Here is an 11,879-nt window from a genome sequence, read left to right as displayed (position 1 = left end):
TTTACTGTTCTTCTTATTTATAGTACTATCGCTATTGATCCTAACCCTTGCCCTTTTCTTAGCCGATCGGATAGAATTTCTATTGATCGCCGTTTTCCAAGAACAATTCGATTCATCATCACTGTCCTCATCATGGACAGTGTGATCATCGGATGATATCACTAATTCATCTGGCGCTTACCTAAATATATTACTCGCTGCTGCTAAATAATCCTCTTCGCCCGAGGACATCGAAAAGTATGCGCCATAATTATCTATTTTACAAGAACATAATAATCTTTAGCTAGGCCAATTGATAAATTGAAATTAGTCTCTTACCAGTTAACACAGTGTTAATAAGGTAAAACTATGAATGAAAATGAGTGAATATCACCATGGGAACGACTATGATGGTCACCCAAGCCTCCAACTCCGCTCACCGCGGCAACTGGACTGTTCAATCCTCGATCGACTACAACTGGTGATCAGTCAGAATTCAATTTCGTTCAACAGAAAAGGGAGAGCAGGCCGATGGACTGGGGGTGGCTAGGAAGCGGCACAGATCCCGGTGAAGAGCGGGGTGTAGCCGACTTGAATCTCCCGCCAAAACGTCTATGTGTAAACAACACTGCTGCAGAGCTCCTGTCAAAAGCGTCCGCTTAGCTTGGGCGTTTGCACTCTTCTGCCCTGTAGCGCCTGAAGGTTCTAACGTAGAGGGCGCATGGGGAGGAGAATAGGGCACACATGAGTATTACAGACCCCCATTCACTCACGTGTTATATCATAGCTCATCAAAAAATCATTAAAAATCAATCCCTCGATAGATTTTGCTTTAATTCACTGACATTAGTCACAATTAACAGGACATTAAGACTTGATATGTTAATCAGGTACTTGACCAGCTCAATCAAAAGTTAAATGGCCTGAAATAAGACTAACCATAATTTCGGCCAGTTCATTGCCACAAAAACCAGAACTGCATTGTGGGTAATAATAATTAAAATGAAATACAAAAATGCAGTCTAGCCTCCCCAAACGCCTTGATTATGAAAGAGTATTAAAATAGCATTATGTCTATCGTTTTTCTTTTGATATACAAACATTTGATCTATTTTTAATGAATTATTTTAATCAATAAAGTCATGTGATCTTTACTTACGCCTGTCCGGCATGCTTTGCGCGCGGTTGAATTACTCTCATGTGCCCAATAACGAACGGAAAACAGATAAAAGATCGGGGGAGATACAAGAATTGTAATCCAGATTAATCGGTAAATATTGACCTATATAATCAGTATTGTTCATGATTGGATTATGGAATACTTACTAAATAAATTGTGTTAATGTGAATGAAAACTGATCACAGAAGGATTCTTATTTTAGCGTGAATCAATGGTGTGTGATTGACGTATACGTGATTTCAATGAGAGCTACATTGGAGCACACGGAGAAGATTGATTTGGCGAGATTTGAGAGTGGGGAGCGTTACAATACTTATTCAATGAAAGTTTGCTTTATGTTAGACCTACACTACAAATTGATATTTTGTGTTGGTTGATTGGTGTGTATTTATGAAGTTAATTATTTATCAAAGATCTTGCTCTATTTCATTCCAGGTTGATTCAAAAGAAAAACCTACATATGTATAATAATAATTGTAAATTTATATTGCGCAATTTCTATTTGGATATACTCAACTGTGCATTACAATACATAACAGATAAGCAGAAAAACAATTATTAACAGGATACGCAAAAATTTAGTTCGCTAAATTAATCGAAGAAAAATAAGATTAATTATTTCTACAAAATACATAACCAAAAACATGAAAAAGTGACTTCTTTATTAAAAACTTTCTTGAAGGAGGTGGGATTTCAGTTATATATATATAAATATATATATATATATATATATATATATATATATATATATATATATATATACCATTGTTCTCTTCATCCATTTCTTACAATATTTAAATAAAAAAGAGTTGCCAAAAGCTGTTGTACATGTATAACTTTACACATTTATATATATATATATATATACATTGTGACGGACTCGCTCGGCGGGGCGGGTGGTCCGGTCCGCCGGCAGCTCGCTCTTGTCAGGATGCCTGCCGCCGGCGGTGTGTGTCGCCACGTCGATTTCCAAACCTTTAGTCGTGGATCCGTTTGGCAGAAATATACTGCCGCAGTTGACACTTGTACACGCCTCGATCCTGTCAGTACCACCACCAGGCAACCTCCAGACGGCTACACTCTTTGTTATCAGCTCCAAAAGCTCACCCGACCATATGCATCTGATTCCTGTAGTTAAGCTCCTACGACCATATGCATCTGATTCCTGTAATTAAGCTCTCTCGACCATAGGTATGGGTTTCTCTGTAGTTAAACTCCTACGACCATACTCATGGACTCTGTTCATTTCTTCCGTCGTCTGCTTACGACCAGCTACTACGTCTGTTCAGTACAGCAACCATGTCTGAATTCCGTACTGCAACCAGTCCGCCGGCAGCTCGCTCTTGTCAGGATGCCTGCCGCCGGCGGGTGTGTCGCCACGTCGATTTCCAAACTTTTAGTCGTGGATCCGTTTGGCAGAAATATACTGCCGCAGTTGACACTTGCACACGCCTCGATCCTGTCAGTACCACCACCAGGCAACCTCCAGACGGCTACACTCTTTGTTATCAGCTCCAAAAGCTCACCCGACCATATGCATCTGATTCCTGTAGTTAAGCTCCTACGACCATATGCATCTGATTCCTGTAATTAAGCTCTCTCGACCATAGGTATGGGTTTCTCTGTAGTTAAACTCCTACGACCATACCCGTGGACTCTGTTTATTTCTTCCGTCGTCTGCTTACGACCAGCTACTACGTCTGTTCAGTACAGCAACCATGTCTGAATTCCGTACTGCAACCACGTCTGTTCAGTACGCGACCACGTCTGATACCGTACTGCAACAACGTCTGTTCTGCACTGCAACCACGTCTGTTCAGTACCACGACCACGTCTGAGTCCGTACTGCAACCACCGACATCTGTTCAGTACTACAACCACGTCTGTTCAGTACCACGACCACGTCTGAGTCCGTACTGCAACCACTGACATCTGTTCAGTACTGCAACCACGTCTGTTCAGTACCACGACCACGTCTGAGTCCGTACTGCAACCACGTCTGTTCAGTACTACGACCACGTCTGAGTCCGTACTGCAACCACTGACATCTGTTCAGTACTGCAACCACGTCTGTTACCGTACTGCAACCAGCGACCTCTGTTCAGTACCGGAACGACGTCTGGTTCTTCGACCATATGTATGGGTCCTTCTGCATTCAGGCTCCCACGACCACACCCATTGGCTCTGCTCTACTTGTAGTTTCCCCGTTGTCTGCTCCGGACCTCCGACCGTCTGCTTCCAGACCAGCAACCATCCGCTTCAGACCAACCCGTCTGCTCCGGACCACCAGCCGTCTGCTCCAGACTCCGAACCGTCCGCCTCCAGACCAACCAGCCTACCAAAAGAGCAAGCCCTGGTATAGTCTCTTGCTGGCGTGCAAAAGACCCAACATGCAAGGAAATCTAACCACAGTCGTCGCCTAGGATTCTAGGTTTCCCCGTGGAAAGACATGCGAACGATCATATAAATCATTTCGATCGCATCCACCAACTTTATTTATTGGATAGCGAATCCAAATCGATCTGCATACTTTACGTGCAATGCACCCCGTGGGCGCCGTATTTCAACAGATCATCGGCAAAGCCTCACGAGTACATTCACTTACTGTACTTATGCATTAATTATACAATATCTGTTATAGTTAACCTCTGTTACAATCTTAGAACAGCTATAACTTTGCTCTCCGAAACCGGATATGCATGAATGACATATCAAATTAAAGCATTCATTTAGATCAAGCTAGTGATAACCATAATAATCAGTTAAACATCTCCAGGAAATTGTTATTCCACAAAAACGGTTCAAAACATGCATAACTTTCAATGTCGTATCTACGTAATTATTACCGTAGAAACTTTTAGGTAATATTGCCAGCTACGACAAAATCATTATAAATCAACCAAATATAATTTTCTAACACGAAATAAAACCCATTTCGTGACACAACTCCCTTATTTTTCAAAGCTCGGCCCCGAGCGTCATTTAACAACATCAGACACTGTAACACGTTAACAAAACGTATCCATGTGTATCAAACTATCCATTGTGTCTTTTCTCCACAAACAAAAATGCATAAAGGAGTCAACTACTGTTCAGGGTCAACAAAACACAACAGCTAAAGTCCAAAGTAACTCTTGAACAATTCGGCATGAAGAATGATGTCCAAGGTACATGGTGACATGCCTTCTTTTAGTGTCCTTGTATTATAAACATAACTCCAAAGAACACGAAAGGGATACTGTTCAAGACGACTTTTTTTTTTGAGTTCCACTGTCACTCCTTTTAACAGTTCTGCTGCCATAGTGATGTAACGCTCCGTGGTACGAACAAAGCTAGGTGACGTCTGGTGGAATCTGGAATGTGTCGGTTGACTTGTTCAGGGTCACCTTCTCTTCTGATCCGCCGGTTCTCATTGTCTGAATTCTCTGGCAGGGGTTGTCAGTCTGCGTCTCAGCATCCTTACCGGTGCATTCTATCCATTTACTGGTAGACGGCATCTCCGACACCACTTTCTTAGAAGCGTATTTCAAATCAAGCGCTGAAGGCGACCTTTCATCATAGTCCAGGTCCTCTGGTTCAGGGGTAGAATTCCGACCATGCACTGGAGATACTTCTGGTCGGTCAGGTTGAGGAAACTTTGGACGATCTGGAACGGATGATTTAGGTACGTCCTTTTGTGGTGTCCTGGACCTCCGTCTTGGTGATCGGGAACAGGAGCGTCGAGCCAAGCTTCCACGTTCTGACTGACGTGGTGAGCGAGAGTCAGTGCGACATAGTGACCTATTAAGAGATCGACTCACTCGCAGTTCCCTATCTTCCCGGTCCGGCGGAACAGGGTCTATTCGAACAAGACGGCATGTAGAATCTTCCGTCAGTTCTAAAGCATCCCAATGTTCCAGTAGATGTCTAGAAGCCATGGAACACGTGCATACTTCATCTTGATCTGGCCTGTTGCCAAGTTTCTTGGCCGTGTAGATAGGACGTATGTCCTTGTCTTCTTCTTGCCAGTCAGCTTTTTCCTGTGAGCTCCGGTCAGTGATGGTTTCATCCAGTTGTACCTGTTCCTGAATGTCATCAATTCTAGGCAGCAGGTAGGCATCCTTAATGGTCTCAGCATTGAGTTGACGGTAGTCAACACACAATCTTTGGCTGCCATCTTTCTTTTTGACCAGTATGATGTTGGATGCCCATGGGCTGGTCACTGGCTCAATCAGGCCTTGAACTAGTAAATTCTTTACTTGCTCGTCTATTTCTTTCCTGTGCGTCAGGGGATATCTCCTCTGGGCTTGACGTATTGGTTTCGCAGTACCAGTATCTATGCCATGTTGGACAATACTGGTCTGTCCAAGATCCGAAAGTCCTGTAGAGAAAACATCTGCATTCTCAACCAGCAGTTCTTTTATCGAATCATGGCATTGGGCTGGCACTTCGTCAGTACTGCGATCAAAGAGGTCCTTCAAATGTTCTGGTATGTCTTTGTTGGTATTGGTCTCAGTTGGCTCGGCAAGGTAACACATTTCCATGCTCACTTCTTCCAGCCCTGACAATGAAGCAATGGCAGTGCCTGCCTTTATGATCCTTTGTTCCTTGGTTGGGTTGAAAACCCGAACAGGTAGTACATCTTCGTCTGCCTTCACAACAGATCTGGCGACGATGAGTCCTTTCTTGATTAGTTCTGTTGGATTTACAGGTGGTTCTACTAATCCATCACCTAGTGACACTTCTCTGCCTGTAACTCTACCTGCTAATACCATCTCGTGTCCTGGAGGAATTGAATAATCTTCTCCCGCTACTATCCTCCTGCAGAATGATTCTCCATTACTATCTAGGCATGGAATTATGCCATAGTTGGTCCTCAATTCCATCTTTTGGCAGTCTAACACAGCATTGATTTTGACTAGGAAATCTAGCCCTAGAATGCCCTCATTCTTTAGACTAGCCACTGTAGCCATTGTAGTGACGGCTATATCTCCAATCTGCACTTCCAACATTGACTTTCCTCTGATTCTCAATTGAGATCCATCTGCTTGTAGTACAACACTTGTTACTGGTAGTAATTCTGGTCTTCTGATTTCCTCTATCTGGTCAAACACTTTCTCTCCAATGAGAGTGTTGGTAGCTCCAGTGTCGGACAGTAATTTCAATTCTTGTCCATTAACTTTGCCTTGAAGGTAAAGCCCTTTTCTCTTGGTATCTAGAGTCGCTCCGACTCTGGTTTGTTCCTCTTTCTTTTGTCCTCTTTTTTTTTGTACATCTAGAGTCACTCCGACTCTTGTTTGCTCCTCTTTTTCTTGTTCCTTTGTTCCTCTTTTCTCTTGTCCATCTAGAGTCGCTTCGACTCTGATTTGTTCATCTGTTTCTTGTTCTCTTATTCCTTTCTTGTCTTGTCCATCTAGAGTCGTTCCGACTCTGATTTGTTCCTCTTTTCCTTTTATTTCGTTCATTATTTCCCTTTCGGGTACTTGTAAAGCTGCTGTTCTTCCTTTTATTTTCATAGGATATGGGCAGTTGTTCCTCCAATGCCCCAATCCATTGCAGTTGAAACATCTTTGTTCCTCTTGTTCATCAATCCTTGATTTATTTGGTTCCTCTCTTTTTCTTTGTGGCTCAAAGCCATCTTTTCTTGATTCCTGATATTTGGTCCTGATTTTTGTTTCCTTTTTCTTGTCTCTTTCATCCAAGGCGTCTATGACAGCCTTTACTATCTTGTCGATAGTTGGATTTCTTGGTTGCTTTTCCTCCACTGCTGCAACCTCACACTCCTGCTCTTCCAGAGCTCGGCTGTACCTTATGGCCCGCTTCACTTCATTCCTCTGACCCTCCATTCTCAGAAAGGCCTCTGTGTTTAAAGCAGCTTCCACAGCATCATCCAATGTGCGAGGTTGAGCACGGAACAATCCCTCTCTTATTTCTGGTGTTATTATGGCATCTAGGAAATGCCCTCGGGCAAGCCGATCTTGCCCCTTTTCGTCGAATTCGGGATACGCCAATCCACACAGCTCCCGTATTCTTTGTCCTAACTCCTGGAGGCTTTCCTTTGGTTGGCGACGACGTTGCCTCAACTCCGCAAGGTATACCTCAGCTTTGCCTCCTAGGCCAAACCTGTTTCTGAGCCTGTATACCAACTCGTCGTATGTCAACACCACTCCAGGTTGTTGGGTCAACAACTTCACAGCAGGGCCCCTTAAACTTGCAGCAAGAAACTGAACTGCTTCCCTTTTTTTCCATCCGTTTACTCCAGGACAGGCCTCAAAGTGATGCAAATAATCTTCGACAGGTGAACGTCCATCAAATCTGTCCGGTTCCAGATGTGGTCGTCTGCCAATCATAGCATCAAAATTTGCCATCCCCGCATCCTGAATATGTGGGGAAAACTGTGGGGGTGTAAATTGAACACCGGGTCTTGCAGTAGATGATCGTCTCATCTGCTCTCTGGGCGTTGCGCTGAATCCAGCCTGCTGTGCCCCTTCCATCTGTGAGTCATACCTTGGTCCTCTGTCCGCTTGTCCACTCACAGTTGGGGGAATATCCTGTCCACTTGATTCTGCACCGGGTGCTTGTCTTATGGACAATCTTAACTGCTCCATCATTTGGTCAATCTCTGTCATGCTCTTCTCTAAGTGCACCATCATCTCTCCTGGCGTCGGTCGATATCAGCTCCAAAAGCTCACCCGACCATATGCATCTGATTCCTGTAGTTAAGCTCCTACGACCATATGCATCTGATTCCTGTAATTAAGCTCTCTCGACCATAGGTTGAATTACTCACAGAGAGTGGGCAGAAACTGAATATTAGTATCTGAAAACAACAAACAAGTCAGTATCTTGACATACATGTTGTTAACCTTACTTTGGACTTACCATTCTAGAAAACAATCACTTCTTTCCACTATTTGGCGACTGCATCGATCTCAATAAACACGATATATTTTTTACAAAGTAATAAAATATGTTTTATTTCCTTGTGTTATTTCGCCTTCGTGCGCTTGAATTTGAATGTGTATAAGTAAAATTGGGAAATGTTTAATTTATGATCCATGTATTTATTACGATTTTTACGCTTGTCGTTTTTAGAATATAGATAAAGTAGAAATTCTGTTCAGTTTCCATGATTTTTTGTTTAAAGCAGTTTCTCATTACAGATTATGAATATATACGTATATTATATATATATATATATATATATATATATGTGTGTGTGTGTGTGTGTGTGTATGTATATATATATATAACATTGTATATACTCCTGAAGAAGACGGAGGACCGTCGAAAATTCGAGCAAAGAATAAAAACTATATTGGCATTGAAAGCATTATCTTCAGCATATTGTATATATATATTTAATGTGAAGACATGGATGAAGAGAACAATGGTATAGGCGTAGCTTAAATCAAGGTTCCCCAGAGCTTTATACCCTTTGGAAACATTGGCGATGCCGAATGTCTCTGCCGGGAATCGAACCCGGGCCCCCAGCTTTGAACGCCTTGCCTTAACCACTAGACCACAGAGACGGGTTAGTGGCTAGGGCGAACCCGATCCGATTGATTGTCAGATAGACAGATTTTCGACACTATACCAATTATTATTTCCTTTGTCGGGTGAAGGTGGGTTTTGAACAATGACAAGCCGCCATGCCTCGGCTGGATCAAAACTATTGCTTTGATACAGTACACGTATGGGAGAATGTGTACCATTGTTCTCTTCATCCATGTCTTTACACAATATTTAAATAAAAGAGTTACCAACGCTGTTGTACATGTATAACTTTACACACACACACACACACACACACACACACACACATATATATATATATATATATATAATATATATGCGTGTGTGTATATGTGTTATACACACACCCTCACATTCCATTCTAATATTTATTCCATAAACTATATGTACTATATATCATGATTTCACGCTATAGTCAATGGTAAATAAAAATAGCTGGACATATGTTCTGTCTAGTATCTACGATTTTTTTTCACTGAATTACTCACCAAGCCATAAAACTAGATATTAGTATCTGAACACAACAAACAAGTCAATATCTTGACATACATGTCGTGAACCTTACCTTGCACTTATAATTCTCGGAAACAATAACTTCTTTGTTTAACAAATTTTCGGCATTACTCCTATTTGTTTAAGATCAGTATGCACGATCTGTAATGAAAATCATAAGATCAGTATGCTCGATCTGTATGAAAATAAATCATAATTCAGAAAAAAATGGAACCATTGGGATTCGAACCTGCCATCTACTGCTTTCCGGGCAGCGACTCAACCACCAGGCTATCAAGGGTATTTGAATTCCTCGTGGCTTAGCCGTGAACCAGAATAGCCTGGTGGTTGAGTCGCTGCCTCCTAATTTCATTATTTAATCATTATTTAATAATTTCCTCCTATAAAAGCCTCTTAATTTACTAATAACTTCTTTGCATCATTGGACTACTGCAGAGAGCCCAATTACACGATATATTGTTTACAAATTACAAAGTAGTATAACATGTGTTTCATTTCCTTGTGTACTTTCCCTTTCATGTGCTTGAATTTGACCCTCTTGCAGGGTCATGTTGCATGTGTTTAATTTCAGTTTGCACGTCGCCGTTGAGATTTGGGTCGCTGAAGCTGCCCCCCCCCCCCGAAAGAAAGAATAATAATGAATGAATTAATAAAAAAACAAATTAAGAAATAAAAAATAATATGATTATAGTGATAACATGAATAAAAATGAAGTAAAATTGTCTCAAATAAATCCTTCAACATAATTCATCGAAAACTAGTACTTTTATGATTTGCAGATTTGACTCTCTACATGCCAGCTCTATGAGGTAGTACTAAATTTATGGGTCGATTCTGGGGCATGTTAGTGTCTCATTTTGAGGCCCTGGCGGGTGCTCTTTGGGGCTCTGTCCATTATAGGCCGACCGAGCGAAACGAGGGATCCGATGAGCGACCTCTAAGGCCATACTCGCTAGATAGGGTGTAGGATTAGCTGCAAAAGCCACGACAAGAGGCGATGGGCTTTTTCTTCAGTTCCAAAAAAGAGAAATATGATGGAAAGGGAAAGATGGGGGATAGCAATGAGAGAAAAGTCTCATGAAAGAGGCATCTTGATGTAACGTAATTATACCCGTTCCCCATTTCAGGGAAGCCCAGTGATTTATCCGCGGGTAGTGAAAGAGAGAGAGAAAAAAAAGAGAAGGGGAGGAATAAAAGGGAAATATGAGGAGTGACATATGACCATCAACAAGTGGAATGCCTCTGGCCGTCCCACCTGCATCACGTGGTTCAATATAGCAGCAGTGCTGACTTTGAAAACTACTCTAACTCGCACAAGATGTTCAGTGATGCATGGTTACTCTTATGTCCACTTTTTATGAACTAGACAAATAAACTTACAGAGATATGATGGTAATTCAACAAAAAAAACACAACATGGCCAAAGTTCATTGACCTTACATGACCTTTGACCTTCATCATGTGACCTGAAATTCGCGCAGGGTGTTCAGTGATACTTGATTACTCTTTTGTCCAAGTTTCATGAATCAGATCCATAAACTTTCAAAGCTATGATGGTAATTCAACAGATACACCCAATTCGGCCAAAGTTCATTGACCTTTGACCTTGGTCATGTGACCTGAAATGCGCACAGGATGTTCAGTGATACTTGATTACTCGAATGTCCAAGTTTAACGGGCTAGACCAATAAACTTTCAAAGTTATGATGGTAATTCAACAGAAACCCCAATTCAGCCAAAGTTCATTGACCCTAAATGACCTTTGACCTTAATCATGAGACCTGAAACTTGCACAAAATGTTCAGTGATGCTTGATTACTATTATGTCTAAGTTTCATGAATCAGGTCCATACACTTTCAAAATTATGATGGGAATTCAACAGATACCCCCAATTCGGCCAAAGTTCATTGACCCTAAATGACCTTTGACCTTGGTCATGTGACATAAAACGGATGCAGGATGTTTAGTGATACTTGATTAACCTTATGTCCAAGTTTCATGAACTAGGTCCATATATTTTCTAAGTTATGATGACATTTCAAAAACTTAACCTCAGGTTAAGATTTGATGTTGAATCCCCTAACATGGTCTAAGTTCATTGACCCTAAATGACCTTTGACCTTGGTCATGTGACATAAAACTCTATTAGGATGTTCAATACTTGAATAACCTTATGGCCAAGTTTCATGAACTAGGTCCATATACTTATGATGTCATTTCAAAAACTTAACCTCAGGTTAAGATTTGATGTTCACGCCGCTGCCGCCACCGCCGTCGGAAAAGCGGCGCCTATAGTCTCACTCTGCTATGCAGGTGAGACAAAAATGGAGCTTTGTAATTCTCTCTTCTAGGGAAAAGGTAGCCCCCCCCCTCCCCCTCCCCCGCCCAATATAAGCCCTTCTGCGCATGATCAGAGGAAGGTCGCACTGCAAAAAAAGTTCTAATTTAGCACTTCCAGTGCTTGTATAGTGACTGCACTACCAGTATTGATTTTCTAGTTCAAATTCAAACTAGAAAATCAGTACTCGAAGTGTAGTCACTATACAAACACTGTAAGTGCTAAATTAGCACTTCATATGTTTTACAGTGCATTTGTACTGAAATGACATTGAGGTTTAAAATCTAATGAGATAAGCACCAACTTTGATGTCTTGATTATTCATCAATTCTTTTGAATGGTGTTTTTCATTT

Source organism: Lytechinus variegatus, chromosome 4 (assembly GCF_018143015.1).
Source record: "Lytechinus variegatus isolate NC3 chromosome 4, Lvar_3.0, whole genome shotgun sequence".
Taxonomy (NCBI): domain Eukaryota; kingdom Metazoa; phylum Echinodermata; class Echinoidea; order Temnopleuroida; family Toxopneustidae; genus Lytechinus; species Lytechinus variegatus.
The sequence above is the reverse complement of the archived record's forward strand: the minus strand, read 5'-3'. Positions refer to the sequence as shown.